The sequence below is a fragment of the Copadichromis virginalis genome, linkage group LG5 (genome assembly GCF_057382275.1).
Source record: "Copadichromis virginalis isolate Kocher_CV1m ecotype Utaka linkage group LG5, C_Virginalis_male_GT1.1, whole genome shotgun sequence".
Classification (NCBI taxonomy): domain Eukaryota; kingdom Metazoa; phylum Chordata; class Actinopteri; order Cichliformes; family Cichlidae; genus Copadichromis; species Copadichromis virginalis.
In genome coordinates, this window is record NC_140622.1 from 30,451,804 (window position 1) to 30,467,213 (window position 15,410).

General features: G+C 37.4%; 1 protein-coding gene across 1 annotated transcript in view; it reads right to left on the reverse strand.

Moving 5' to 3' along the window:
• The window catches only part of chd6 (chromodomain helicase DNA binding protein 6), a 99,887-nt gene that overhangs the window by 82,086 nt on the left and 2,391 nt on the right, over window positions 1-15,410 (reverse strand). The window lies entirely within an intron of this gene.

The window sequence follows — 15,410 nt, forward strand, 5'->3', positions numbered from 1 at the left end:
TTTAGCAGCTCGATGATCCAGGTGAGATTACATTATCTCCTGCACACAGACCATAGTATAGATATGACTTAAGTGTGTCGACAGCACACGTCTCTGCCACATGGGACTCAGTTATTTTTGGTGCGAAAAATCCTTTCTGTAAATACAAGTACTGCATTATACTGATAAAACTGCAAGTGTGTTGGCCTAAATCTAGTTTAATCTCGACTTGATGCAAAGTCAGGGTTTTTCTTAAATTTAATACACAAAAGCTGAAGCCACTCAGTGTGTAAGCTGTTGTGTTTTTTAGATTTATCACTGACTAGTTTTCTTTTTTTCCTTTCATTTTTTCCTCAAATTTACTGACATATTTAGGCTGACACATAATAACTGTGGATCCTGCTGAAACATTTCAAATTGTTCCCTAACAAATGTTGGAATTCCTGATAGATTTCAACGTGCTCCTTCTGTGCCCAGTGCTGTGTAACGCTCCTAATTTTATAATTGCCTACACAGTCTCCACAACTCTTTAGGAGAAAAGAAAGAAAAAAGGTTAAAAAGAAAAACAATTTAAAAGGCAATAAAGGCCATTGAAATACTGATTTACACAGGACTTATTCTGAGATCTGTTTTTTGTGGGGTGTGGTGGGTAATTTGCTGTAGAATTTTTACTTTGTAAACTGCAGACATGGCAGAGTTGCAAAAGACAAATGACCACAAATGACCTCTGCAATTATTACAACTTACCAGAGGTCCCCAGGTCATCCTAGTTCCATGATATTAGTGCTAATGATTATGACTTAAAAAGGGGGGGGATGTAGAATGTATACCCATTTGTCTCACCAATGGACAAATACCTTCAACTATCACAATGGTAAATTAATATGCATCTAACACCTTTAAGTACTGATATGAACCTTATGCAAATGTGTCTGCTGGGCAATGTAGTCCCAGATTTTATGAAGGGAAATTAGACTCCAGAAGGTTGCAGCATTGGGCCTGCTATAACCATATTTAAGTCAAATAGCATAAAGCAAACTATTTTTTTATTAACTAAAGTATTATTTTAAAAACCACATGTAGTTTAATGTCATTGCTTTTTCCAAAGCATTTGAAAATAAGGATTATGAACAAGTATGAACAAGAATTGTCAGTGTGCTTATATGTGGAGAAAATGCAAATACCGAATCATTGATGACGTTTCAACCATATCAAGATAGCAAATCCTTTAGTGAGCTAAACAGCTCCAGTAACACTTAATTTGGATGAGAGTCAGTTTTATAACACTGTCACTCCATGGAGTAAAAATCACAACTTCAGTAAAAAGACAAAGATGATGTCATGATAGATGCACTGGCACGACATCCAATTTAACAAAAACGTTTTACCTTCTGACAGATTCAATACATTTAAAGTTAAGCTACGCAGCCATTGTACATATCCAGATCTTAGTGCATGTGACAGAACAGAAACAACTTCCTCAACATTACAAATAACTAACAAATGAATGTATGTGCATACTTAGATAATCATAGATGACAGAAAAGTGCATGAAAATGGGAAACAGCAATGTAAAGAAGGTGTAAATTTCTTGTTATAGTTGAAAGGCTGCCCAAAAAAAGAAATAAAAATGAAACAAGTCTAAATGGAAGTCAAAAAGACATCCTGTGGAGGCTTTTCCTTTTTTAAAACTTCTGTGTTACATTCCTTTATCCCTGCACACCTGTCACCCATGAATATTGATGCAAGAGCATGCCGTTTCCAAATATCAAACAACCCTCTACTGCTCACTTATTTTGCAGCCTTATGTGACAGAACTCATATGCAAACACAAACAAGCGCACATGCGTGCACCACAGGGTATGTGAACAACAAAGACTGCATTTGAAATGTAAAAAACACAGAAAACACTTGCATGCAAAAATGTCTCGACTCAGACAGAGCTGTATTGTTACAATATCGTCATAATATGCCACTCACTATATATGGTCTGTTGACTAAAAATATAAAATCAGGACAAGTTTAAACACCCTAGGAATTTAATAGTCCAGGCTTGTGTATCAACAGTTTTTTCCTTTTTACAGCTGGCAGTAACAACTTAGGAAGTATGTTATAGTTTGTGCATACTGGTAGGGCTTTGCTTTTAAACTTTCAAATGTTATGATCTGTATCAAGTGTGCATTATATAAGGACATAATTTATTTATACGTTAATTATCCACATAATAGACACAATGACATAATCGTTACAGCCTTTAAATGTGTCACACTGTATTTTTGATCAAAACATTGAAAGTCAAGTTGGAAGACCAGTAAGACAATAGACTCACATTTAATAGAAGACATAAGGGTTGCAGGGATCACAGACACGTTCAATTAACGAGCAGGAGCATTATGTATTTTCTTCTATTTGATCTCAAAAAGCTCCTAAAACAGTCAGTGATCACTGTTGACCTCCCTCGGCTTTTATTACTGCTAATCATTTATTTAAGCTCAGTTTTTAAAACCTTAGGATGTAACTACAGCCCATCCCATGCAGCAGTATATGAATGACTAACCTCGTATTGTGGATGGATTATCTCAGTTGTTCTCCTGGCTGAAGTTTGGTCCTTTTACAGCATCCTGCCATGCGATTACATTTGTTCCTGACCACCGAGAACACTCACGTTAACTTTTATCGAGTGGGAAAAAAGTTAGCTTGTTTATATTATGCTAACATAGCTGTGTCGCTAGCGGTCACGTAGCACATCATTATATACCAGCTAGCCCAACTTCAGTAACAAACGTCACTGCTGTTTAGTTTTCTGTCTTCATTTATGCTGGAAGTGATAGCAGAGCTGTACGTTTTAATTTGTTTCCAAAACCCTGCAGTCAGGACATGCTATATTGTATTTAGATAGAAGCTAGCGAGCTAACTCCCTGCTAACTTCTAACTCCGTTAAATGTCATAAATTCCGTTTTCATGGATGACTGGATGACTCAATTGTTACACCTGGTAGAGCAGAACGCTGATCATTTTATTAAAGATGAAAGACTTTAGACAGTTTTTCAACTCTCAGTAATGCCATAGTGATCGTTTGATACAGTGGGGCAAAAAAGTATTTAGTCAGCCACCGATTGTGCAAGTTCCCCCACCTAAAATGATGACAGAGGTCAGTAATTTGCACCAGAGGTACACTTCAACTGTGAGAGACAGAATGTGAAAAAAAAAATCCATGAATCCACATGGTAGGATTTGTAAAGAATTTATTCGTAAATCAGGGTGGAAAACAAGTATTTGGTCAATAACAAAAATACAACTCAATACTTTGTAACATAACCTTTGTTGGCAATAACAGAGGTCAAACGTTTACTATAGGTCTTTACCAGGTTTGCACACACAGTAGCTGGTATTTTGGCCCATTCCTCCATGCAGATCTTCTCGAGAGCAGTGATGTTTTGGGGCTGTCGCCGAGCAACACGGACTTTCAACTCCCGCCACAGATTTTCTATGGGGTTGAGGTCTGGAGACTGGCTAGGCCACTCCAGGACTTTCAAATGCTTCTTACGGAGCCACTCCTTTGTTGCCCGGGCGGTGTGTTTTGGATCATTGTCATGTTGGAAGACCCAGCCTCGTTTCATCTTCAAAGTTCTCACTGATGGAAGGAGGTTTTGGCTCAAAATCTCACGATACATGGCCCCATTCATTCTGTCCTTAACACGGATCAGTCGTCCTGTCCCCTTGGCAGAAAAACAGCCCCATAGCATGATGTTTCCACCCCCATGCTTCACAGTAGGTATGGTGTTCTTGGGATGCAACTCAGTATTCTTCTTCCTCCAAACACGACGAGTTGAGTTTATACCAAAAAGTTCTACTTTGGTTTCATCTGACCACATGACATTCTCCCAATCCTCTGCTGTATCATCCATGTGCTCTCTGGCAAACTTCAGACGGGCCTGGACATGCACTGGCTTCAGCAGCGGAACACGTCTGGCACTGCGGGATTTGATTCCCTGCCGTTGTAGTGTGTTACTGATGGTGACCTTTGTTACTTTGGTCCCAGCTCTCTGCAGGTCATTCACCAGGTCCCCCCGTGTGGTTCTGGGATCTTTGCTCACCGTTCTCATGATCAGTTTGACCCCACGGGATGAGATCTTGCGTGGAGCCCCAGATCGAGGGAGATTATCAGTGGTCTTGTATGTCTTCCATTTTCTGATGATTGCTCCCACAGTTAATTTTTTCACACCAAGCTGCTTGCCTATTGTAGATTCACTCTTCCCAGTCTGGTGCAGGTCTACAATACTTTTCCTGGTGTCCTTCGAAAGCTCTTTGGTCTTGGCCATGGCGGAGTCTGACTGTTTGAGGCTGTGGACAGGTGTCTTTTATACAGATGATGAGTTCAAACAGGTGCCATTCATACAGGTAACGAGTGGGGGACAGAAAAGCTTCTTACAGAAGACGTTACAGGTAGAGCAGGGCGATATGGCCAAAAATATTTATCACGATATATATTTGAAAATTTGCGATAACGATATAACTGACGATATAATTGATGCGAGACAAAATACAACTCCACAACATTACTAGCGCAAAAAGACAACCTTCCATTTATTTTCACTTAAACAAGAAGCTGGTTTTTATGTACATTAAAGCTTTATAAAAATGTAACAGTGCAAATGCAAATTCCTTGCTGAAAGTTTAACCAAAAGGCATTTCCAGTAGAAATGGGGCTGACATATCCTGAGCATAACCATGTATAATATCCACTGAAGTTAAAAAAAGGTGCTTTGCAACATTAAACTGCAGTGTGCAGTACGTATTTTTCAGACCATAAGGTGCACGGGATTATAAGACACATTAAGCGAAACAAAGCAGTCAGATAAATCAAACTTTATTAAACTCATTCTTCTTGCTTCCTCCACTTCTGTACCATTGATTCATTAATGTTGAATTCTCTGGCAGCTGCTCTATTCCCATGTTGTTGCAGTATATTAATGACTAACCTCGTATTGTGGAAGGATTATCTCAGTTGTTCTCCTGACTGAAGTTTGGTCCGTTTACAGCATCCTGCCATGTGATTGCATTTGTCTCTAATTATCAGGAACTTTAACGTTAACTTTTATAAGTGGAAAAGTGTTAGTGTTCGTCCTCCAGCTTCACTGTTTATGTTATGCTAACATAGCTGTGTCGCTAGCGATCAGGTAGCACATCATTATATACCAGCTAGCCCAACTTCAGTAACCCTACAAACGTCACTGCTGTTTAGTTTCCTGTCTTCATTTATGTTGGAAGTGATAGCAGAGCTGTACGTTTGAATTTTTTCAGAAATCTCTCAGTCAGAACATGCAATATCATGCTTAGGTAACTAGCGAAACTAGCGAGCTAACTTCCGCTAGCTTCCTGCTAACTTCTAACTCCGTTAAATGTAATAAATTTTATTTTCATGGATGCCTGGAAGTTAAACTTCATAGTTTCACCTGGTTAAGCAGCAATGCTGATCATTTTATTAAAGATGAAAGAATTGAGACAGTTTTTAACTCTCAGTGATGCTGCAGTGTTCGTTTGACCTGAAGTTACGGAGTTTAGGACCCAGATTACTCCCAGATTTAAGAGCATCTTAGTCCGACAAATACGACAATAACAACGGCCGCTTGCATGTTCTGCAAAAAATGTGCTTTGTCGTGTATCTGACGGACAAACACCAAACCAGTTCCACATCACTGAAGTTGCACCATTTTTACAAACCAATTCTGGTTCATCTGTTTCACTCAACAATCGGCCATGTGCGTATGAAAACAAAGGCACTGCGCATGCGCGTTTTACTCATATTCTATCGCGATATTTCATTTTCCTATCGTTGCCTAACATTATACCGGTATTACCGTGAACGGTATAATATGGCCCAGCCCTAGTTACAGGTCTGTGAGAGCCAGAGATTTTCCTTGTTTGAGGTGACCAAATACTTATTTTCCACCCTAATTTACGAATAAATTCTTTACAAATCCTACCATGTGAATTCATGGATTTTTTTTTTCCACATTCTGTCTCTCACAGTTGAAGTGTACCTCTGGTGCAAATTACTGACCTCTGTCATCATTTTAAGTGGGGGAACTTGCACAATCGGTGGCTGACTAAATACTTTTTTGCCCCACTGTATATGGACCTGTAGCGGAGTTTAGGTCCAGACACGGCTATTGACGTCAGACTGAACAACCGGATGTGTGTGTGCCTGTGTTCTCTATGAAAATGCAAATATTAAAATACATAAATTATACATTAAAAATTATATATATGAAAAATTTTGTCCAAACTCTAATGTAATGACTTTATTTTAAGTCATTTTTAACCAAATATGACAAAAAGAAGTTTACATTTCAGGCCACTGTAAAAACGTCTCCGTTTGCTTTTAGAAATTTTATCCAAATATTAACTGAGAAATTAATCAATAAAAGACAATAGATTTTTTTTCCTCCTCCCACTCAGTAACTACCCTTTTTCCAGTAACTGTTTTACCTGTGAAATTATCTCTATAAGGAAACGGCTCTAGGATTTTCATTTTACAACCTTAAAAAGTGGGTGTTAGGGCAGACTTATTCTAAAGCAACAGACAGAAATCCTACCAGGCCATCTCAGTGGAGAGACCCATTCTTTCTTCAGTGACCTTATTCCCGTCACTCAGTCACTTGCCCTTGCACAAAAGAGCAGAAGAGCCATACTGTTGCTGAGTCTGAGAATCATCAGGAGACAACTCGCTAGAGGGATGAAGAGGAGCAGCCGGCTGTGCTAAATCAGAACCAAATTTCAGCCCCGTTTTCCCAAACGTGTGTGTGTGTGTGTGCTAGCTTGCACAAAGAGCGGAGCGCGCCTTAAAAATGGAACACAGCTCCTCCTCACTCCATCCCTGCTTCAGCTGTTCGACGCTTCCACGAGGGAACAAACAAAGCAGCGGACAATGGTGTCAGAGGGAGCCCTGTTTAGATTCATCTTTCTCGGTTAATTACTTATCACCTCTAAATCTTAAACCCTGCTGCTGATGACGCAGTTTTCATCTTTCCTTGTGCCAAGTATCCAGCCTACCTAATCTGCTATAGTGTTGTGGCATTGACATGAGCCACACATCAGAGCGCACCATTGTGTGCTATATTTAAGGTCACAAGTGAATCCCGCCTACCTTCTCCACCCAGTGAACGACATGACCATACAGCCGCTCACCAACTTACAGCATTTTACACTGAAGACTTGAGTATTGTATTACAGGCATATAATCAATGTCTATTCCTCTATTTTTATTGGTTTTATTTATCCCTGTTTATACCCTGTGATGTGTACTCTGAAATTCCTGAATGATCTTTTTCTACATTGTCTTTTAATAAAAGTTTTCATATCAGCTCACATATGTCGACATAAAAACTGATGCTAACTGATGCTAGTTTAACAAACTTTTTTTTTTTAATCGTTAGGAGAAAAATCATAATATACTTGACAATCTAAATATATGCTCTTGTTAATCCAGTTATGATGAGACATAATGACCTAAATAAATCAAAATCCAACTTCCACTACCAATACATTGGAATTTCTCATATGGATGCTTTAACAGCTGAACAGATTTCACAACGATTACCATCACCATAATTTTAATGCTACACCAAACTCTCATGTGAATGCATAGCTGCCTTCTCACCCAAATGCAAAATGCAAAGTGGGATAATCGAGAGAAGACAGTGTTGCATTTCCTCTGAGGTGCTGACTCACACTAACTGAGATGCATATCGTACAATCAGTTGATCAGTTTAAATCTAATTTCTTCTGTCTCCATCCACAGAAGTGATAAACTGAAACACTAGCACATAAACTGCCCCTTAAACAACAATAAATAAGCACACCAGGAGAAAGCTGAACATAATGAAGAAATTTAATTTATCCTGTCATTTCTTCATAACTATAATAACATAATATTTATAATCACAAGCTTTAAAACTCTTTAATAAGAGTTTAATAAGGAACATGTTATACACGTTACATGGACAGCTGATCAATTTTATGGTTGGTTTAATTTAAATGGTTCAACTGAGTAGTAAGCCATCAATACAGGTTTACTGTAAACATCTCAGAGTGCAACAAAGATATCTGACGGCACCATATGCCTCAATGGTGTAGAACACTTCTTTAAGATTAGATATAACACACAGAACCATGTAATGTGTATTACAATCGAAAGGTTTTAAATTACTTGACATCCTTGCATTTTTCCTTTTAGGTGCCAACATAGTACATGCAAATGATCAACCAAAGGTTCTTCTGAAAAGCTGATTTCCTCCAAAGATTAAGAGTCATTTTTTTCACTGATGCTTTCCTCTCTTACTAAATTCCATGGTAGACCTTGCACCCAAAATTCATATTACACATTAACATTTTTCATGTGGAAAAGTTACAAATAAACACTAAGTAATAACACACTAAAAGCCTTTTTGCATGGATTACTGGTATACGATTCCACCATAACAACAATGTGCAAATGCAGCATGCAGCAAAACCACTGGGCAAAACAGTGGATCACAGATAACGCAATCTGTAGAGTAACATGGACATAGGACTGCCAGCTGGGGAAAAAAAAAAAAAAAAAAAAGAGTTTCAAATGTCACAATAAAAGTTTCCAATGCCTTTGTTCCAGCACAACTGGATTACTTTCATGTGATCATCTTCAGCAAAGAAGTAAAAAGTTTACAAGTTGCTTGAAATTCAGCTGCACATTGTGAACTGTAGAAAAATAATGAAAACTACTATATGTGTGGCAGCCACGATGTTCCTGTCAAGAAAGAGGTCAGTGTAGGTTTTGTTTTTTTTGTTTGTTTTAAGTTTAATGACAAATGTGTTCATGACAATATCACAAAATGTACTGTTTGAAAGATTATTTTCTCAGATTAAATAACTTTAATGGTGACTAAAGTTATTTTTAAGTATAGAGAATTGACAATGAATCTCCTAAACAGAGCATGTACATACATACGTACAAAATACTCAATATTGGTTACATTTTTGTTAAACCAGCATTTAAAAGTATATGTTTATTAAACAAGATCATTTATAGTAAGAGAGATTGTAGGTTTCACATGAATCTTGCATTGTATAAGGTTTACATATCCGGACATTAAGGTGACCTTCCAAATTTTCTTTCTATGAACTACAATTTCAGTTGTAAGGAAGAAGTTGTTTGTTACACTTGATGTTTAAGTACAAAAGTAATTACATATGTATATTTTAAAGCAAAAACAGTAGAAAGATGGACTTCGTTACTTTGACACCACCCATTTTGACTAAAGAAAACAATGAGCGATGAGCATTTTTACCATGTCCATGTCAGCGGTTTATAAAACTAGATGTGAGAAGACGGCGGCGCTTCCAAATGTCAAACCACTTGTCAATCACAAGTTTTTAGCCAATGAACATACCCCAGATAATCCTCCTTTCTGAAACACAGATTTATAATACTGTTGAACTTTTTAAAATTCAACAGGACCCAAAGTGAGTGACTGAGACCATGACCTTGCTCACAGTGTTCAGGACAGAAAGCCAATTTCCAATAGACCTCTATCAATGTTTCATCACAAGCTTCTAAATCGTTATGTGGAGAAACTTGATGAGGGAGGGACGAAGATGTTAACTTATACCTAGAGCTGGGCGATATAAGATTTTTTCATATCACGATATGTTTTTTTCATTTCAGGCAATAACGATATCTATCACGATATAAGCCAAATAACTATATTTGTAAGATTTAAATGTGCCGTTGCTCACAAGTAAAATGTGAAATAATCAGCAGCTTGTTTTGATTTAAATATTTATTTCCCATAATAAGTTCAACAGGGTAGATGTACTAAAGAAACATGAGACTTTTTCAGATAAATAAAGGCAAATATTGCAAATTACACAAAAGGCAGCCGCTAAAGCGTTTAAGTTTCAAAATAGAACAAACGAAACAGACTAAATTGTCAATTCCACTTAGAAACAAAATATTAATTCTAAAAATAAATCTTAGTTTGTTTTACAGAAGAACAGACAAAATTGACTAACTTTTGTCAATATCAAATAAACTGAGAACTAAAAGGAAATTCTCAATCTCTCCTTGTTGTATAGCTTAGCTTTTCAAACAGTTTTAACAGTTACTTTAGTCTGACAAAAGCCGAATGACGAATTAGCGCTACCAGTCAGAGATTGAGCATGCACCGGTTTATTGTATTTCCAGACTTGCTTTCGGCACAATTTATAGTGCGCGCTACTCTTTTTGTCAGACTTGAAATAGCCGAAATACCTTCACACTACGGAACTTCTATGGCTCTTCCGTTCGACAATCTCTCCGGCATTGGAACCATCATCGGTTTTTTCTTCGGTAACCTTCGCTCACGCTCTCGGTTGATTTTTCTCTAGTCGGCACACTCATTTCCTCCGTTACCCGGGCGGCACGGCGGCTGGCTGCTTCCCAAAACAAATACACATGTGTGGCTTGGCACTTGTGCTGTACGTAACAAGTCACGTGACATGACGCTGCAGCTGTGATTGGTTCGGCTCTGCACTACTTAATTTGGATTGGCTGTTCTTCCTCTTTTTTTTTTTTTTTTTTTTTTTTTAAGAGGACAAGAGCGGTGAGGTCTATTGCAATAGTTTAATTTTTCTATCGAGAAAAAGTTATTTCGCAATACATATCGTTATATCGCCCAGCTCTACTTATACCCCCGACTGAGTTTACTGATGTTGTGGAATAGGGCTGTTCGATATAATGATATATATCGGATGACGATATAAAAATATCTATTGTTTCATTTTATGCTATTGTTTGTTTCGTGGTGTCGCAAAATAAACTGTTCATGGCAATATTTTTTCATCGTTTTGATGGTCACTGTAGTGGCTAATTTCTTAAAGTTCTCTCTTTCTCTTATATTTAAGCCCTATTGTGGAATGTAATCCTGGCATTATTCCTGACTTCACACCACAAGATTTATATCATTATGTTATCAACAATAACACACATTATATTTGACAAGATATGAAGGCCTACAAAAGTTTGAATGCTTATCAGTATTTTGTGGAAAGATGGGTAACAAACCCAAGTCACTGGACTTTGCCTGGAACTGTAATCACTGGATCAAGTGGGCCACAGTCACTGCTCAGGTATTTTCCTGATTTTTATTACATTTTGATGTTGACACACTGATATGTTGGTAAATGGTTGCGAATATCTGTATTTTCATCACTAAGCGCTGCTCTAACCTCCAGTTCGCTGCTATTGATTGATTTTTCTGTTACAGAAAAAATTTTTTGAAGTAGATCTAAAGTGGGGAGACTCGAACTTAGCAAATAAACTCTTGTGATGTAAGAATGTAATCAAACTGTTGATCAGAGGGAAAGTAGTTTAAAAGTTTTAGGACCCTAGTTTCTAATGGTAGCTGGCGTGACGTTAGCTTGTAACGTTATGTCCCTACTGCAACACGCCTAGGGATGGGTATCGTTTAGGTTTTATCCGATACCGGTGCCAAATCGGTACTTTTGAAACTGTGCCGGTGCTCAAACCGGTGCTTAAAGAATGGAGAACACAAAATTGGTCCAAAAACCTCTCATGTTCAGCTGGTTTTTTGTAAAAAGATAACAATGTTAGCCTTTTCTGCAGCTATGGGGCATATATGGTATCACTCTTGGCTGGAAGCAGTGCTTAAACAATGGAAAAAACACAAACTTTATCCAAAAACCTCTCATGTTTAGCGGTTTCCCTCTTTTTCTTTGGTCATTTTAGCCTTTTTGGCCAGGGTGAAGGGAGTATCTGCCATCAAACAAGAAGACAGCCGCATGTAGCTATGATGATGTTTGCTAGTTCACCTTACATGCATTAATGTAATAACGTGGTTAGCCTCCTCAACGTAAATTACACACGAACAACATTAAGCTACTCACGCAGAGAAGAACGGCTGCTGCTGCCATCATCATCCGTCATTATTTCTGCTACACTGGCAGGGCTAGGGGCCAGGACTCTCCTCTTCGTGTTTTTGGGGGATGTTGCTAACTCCGGGTCTGATAACAGGCACCACACCCACAGTAGATGCGCTTGGTGTGAGGTCTCGCAGCAAGCTATCAAATACAGCGCATTTCTCGGCTTTTAAAAAAAACGCTATGCGTCGCCAAGTGTTTCATCAGATTTGAGGTGTTACCTCCTTTGACAGTATCACAGTATCAGCTTAAAGCACTTGTTGCAGGCTGCTGAGTTTGCATATTTTGCTGTGAAGTACAGCCAGACTTTTGACCGCTTCGCCTTGGGCATTTTTAATCTGTAGCTCTGCTCTAAAAGAACGTACGTACCTGGCCGTCTACTATCCTCGGAAACGTAAAATGATTGGCTAGAAGTGTATCACAGCTCAGGAAAAAAAAGCACCGAAATAAAGCACCGAAATGTGCGCTGCTTTTCGGTCTGGTTACTACCGTTTATGTCAGAACCAGTGCCATCATGGCACCGGACACCGGTACCCATCCCTAAACACGCCTGAATAAAATTAGTAGGTCATAAGTAGAACTCTACAGAACTTGACTGCATGCTGAGGTGGCAACCCCTTACCCTACCTACTCAAGTAAATTTAAATAAATGTAAGTAAATGTGTTGGGGAAAATATACTTCTAAAAGTACTTGTATTGCACCAATGGTCATTAACTTATGAGCTGCTTTAACATGAATCAAATGGCTGAATTTTATTCAGATGTGTTGCAGTAGGGACACATGTAAAAGTTTCAGGACACCGGCCATCGAGGAATGGAGTTTTAGACACGCGTCTTTGCTTCTGGGTTTAAAAAGCGATTTCCATCTTTCATACGATCTATGGTTTAACAGCACACAGGATGAATACCCAAGGCCAGGGTTGGCATTAACGTAACTCTTCATACAAAGAAAGGGAAGAAAGTTGCTTTCTACAGCTGGAGTTTGACTAACATCGACAGACATCTATACAGTATGACAGAAGGGCATTTGAAATTGTATGTTTTTTTTCCTTTATAAGTCAAACCACCTTTATTATAATATTATAATTAGTTGTTTACTGTTCAGGCTGAGCTTGAACACAAATCCTCCTACCAAAATATAATTATTAAGAAACTGCATAAATTGTATTAAATTATATGTTAGACAAAGAGTTGTGTTGGTGAGATCAATATTAGTTCCAAGGTGGAGTTTGTGCCTAATGAAGTAACCAATGACTGTATCTGCACCAACTCTAAGTTTATTCCAGTACCAAAGCTCTTTATAATCACCATTTCACAGAACTTGATACTGTGTAAATAAAAGTTAAACAGGTTAAAGAGTACTGTTTTAATAAATAAATGTGTACTTTTAAAATAAATGTATTTAAAGTTTAAATAAATATAAATAAAAACATAATACAATGATTTATAAATTATTTAAACCCGATATTTAATAGATAACAACACAAAGACATCATATCAAATGTTCTAAGAAGCATTTTTGAAAATGCATCCAAATTTGAGGTCAGCAACACTTCAGAAAAGTTAGAAGCGAATGTTTTTTGCTGCTGTGTTACATCACCTCTGTTAACCATATTCCCTTTGGAAAATGATATAGTTTTAAAAGTGAGTATTTCATTCTTGATTGATACAGGATTTCAGCAGATAAACAGTTTGTGCCATCACTTTCATATTTTTCATTTCATAAAAATCTAACTGTTTTTACTGTGAGCCAGATCTGAGGAGCGTACTATGAAGCAAGATTAATGGATAGCAATAACAAACTTAAAGTCTGAGTTTTGTGTGTCACAAAGGAGACTCTCGTTTAACTTTGCTATATCACCATGGTAAATGATGCTGAACAAATAACCGGCGCAGGTTATATCCAGCGTTTCGGTTTAATAATTGACTAGATGCACCACATTTTTACTAATTCTTTTATGTATAGCATGTTTTAAGTGCAATTCAGCTTGTTTGCAGGGCAAATACATTTTATATGTGGAAGTTCTTAAGCTGCATGTCTGTGAAGATTCTCAGTCATCCAGATCATTGTAGTCTGCGTAGTCTAAAGAAGTCCAGATGCTTTTCTTTCCAAGCTTTTTAAGCTGTAACTTACTAAAAATCACAAAAAAGCCAAGCTGTAAAGTTAGAGCAGCTCAAACTGTTTATCATATTGTCATTTGGAATGTGCATGTATTTGGTGATATGGAAAATGTATACATATTTTTATATTTGATTCTAACCTGCTGCCAAGCCACTTTTATATTGCTAGAATTGGAGCTACAAAACAAAGACCACACAGTAAGAATGCATATTGTATCAATAAAATTAATTTTACTTTAATCAGCTAATAGTCAGCATATTAATAATAATTATGAAACTTTAAATGAATCCTGTTTACAGTTTCAGATATCTAAAGTACAGCTTTTATGTTAGAAATAAACAAAGAGTGTACTGAATGTTATATTTCAAGGTTAATGATTTTCAGCAGCCTTAATGTAATTGTACTGTTAACTGTAACAGTTTCGCATTCTATTGTTATGTTCACTGTGTTCTTTATCGTTAACAGATTTAGACTTTTTAGATTCACCATTTTATCATCATCAACTGATCACATCTGATTGGAGCAGGCGACACTCATAGGGATCATTTGTTTGCGGAAGAGCGTGAAATGCCCCTTTTTAATGTGAACGTGCCGAGATCCTGAAGCAGAAAGCCTGGCTTAACAGAGAAGAGCAATAGTTTTTGTCAAGCTAGTTAATGCAAAAATGAAGAAAAAAAAAAAAAAACCCATACACCTCTGGGCTGCTGACAGTCTGCTGTGGCACGCCTGTTTTGTTTTTTTTCCTTCTTCCCTTTAACTACAGGTCCAAGCTAATGAAGGATTCCGTTTCCATGATTTCCAAAAAAGGATTAGCAATTTTAACTGGTTAGAGAGCAGGCCAGTTTCCACTTTACTTAAGTCCATCCCAACTGAACCCAAAGATGGTGACAGGGGTCCTGGATCTTGTTTATGTATACGTTTTCCTGCATGTTACAGTTGAAACTTGCATTTGTACATTGAGCAAAAATCCTGTGGTTCTCAGAGATGTTCCTAAGCACATGCACTAGTTTCCGTTTTTAATGCTGCACTGCCCAAGGGCCAGTAGATCACAAGCATTCAATACTGGTTTTCTGTATTAGACCCTGTGTACAGAGATTTCTCAGAATTTTCTGACAATATGTAAAATAGATTGTTTTTAAATGCCCTCCCCAAATCTATAGTTTTCCCTGTTCGAACATTTTATTAAATGTCTTATTTGCATCAAATTTATTACAAATAAGAATTTACAGTTTCAGTATTTGATCATCTGCCTTTGGTTTATTTTCACACAAACACATATTAAATAATTTACAAATCATTGCAATCTCTCTTTTATTTACATGTTATAAAGACAAAAGTTTTAACTGATACC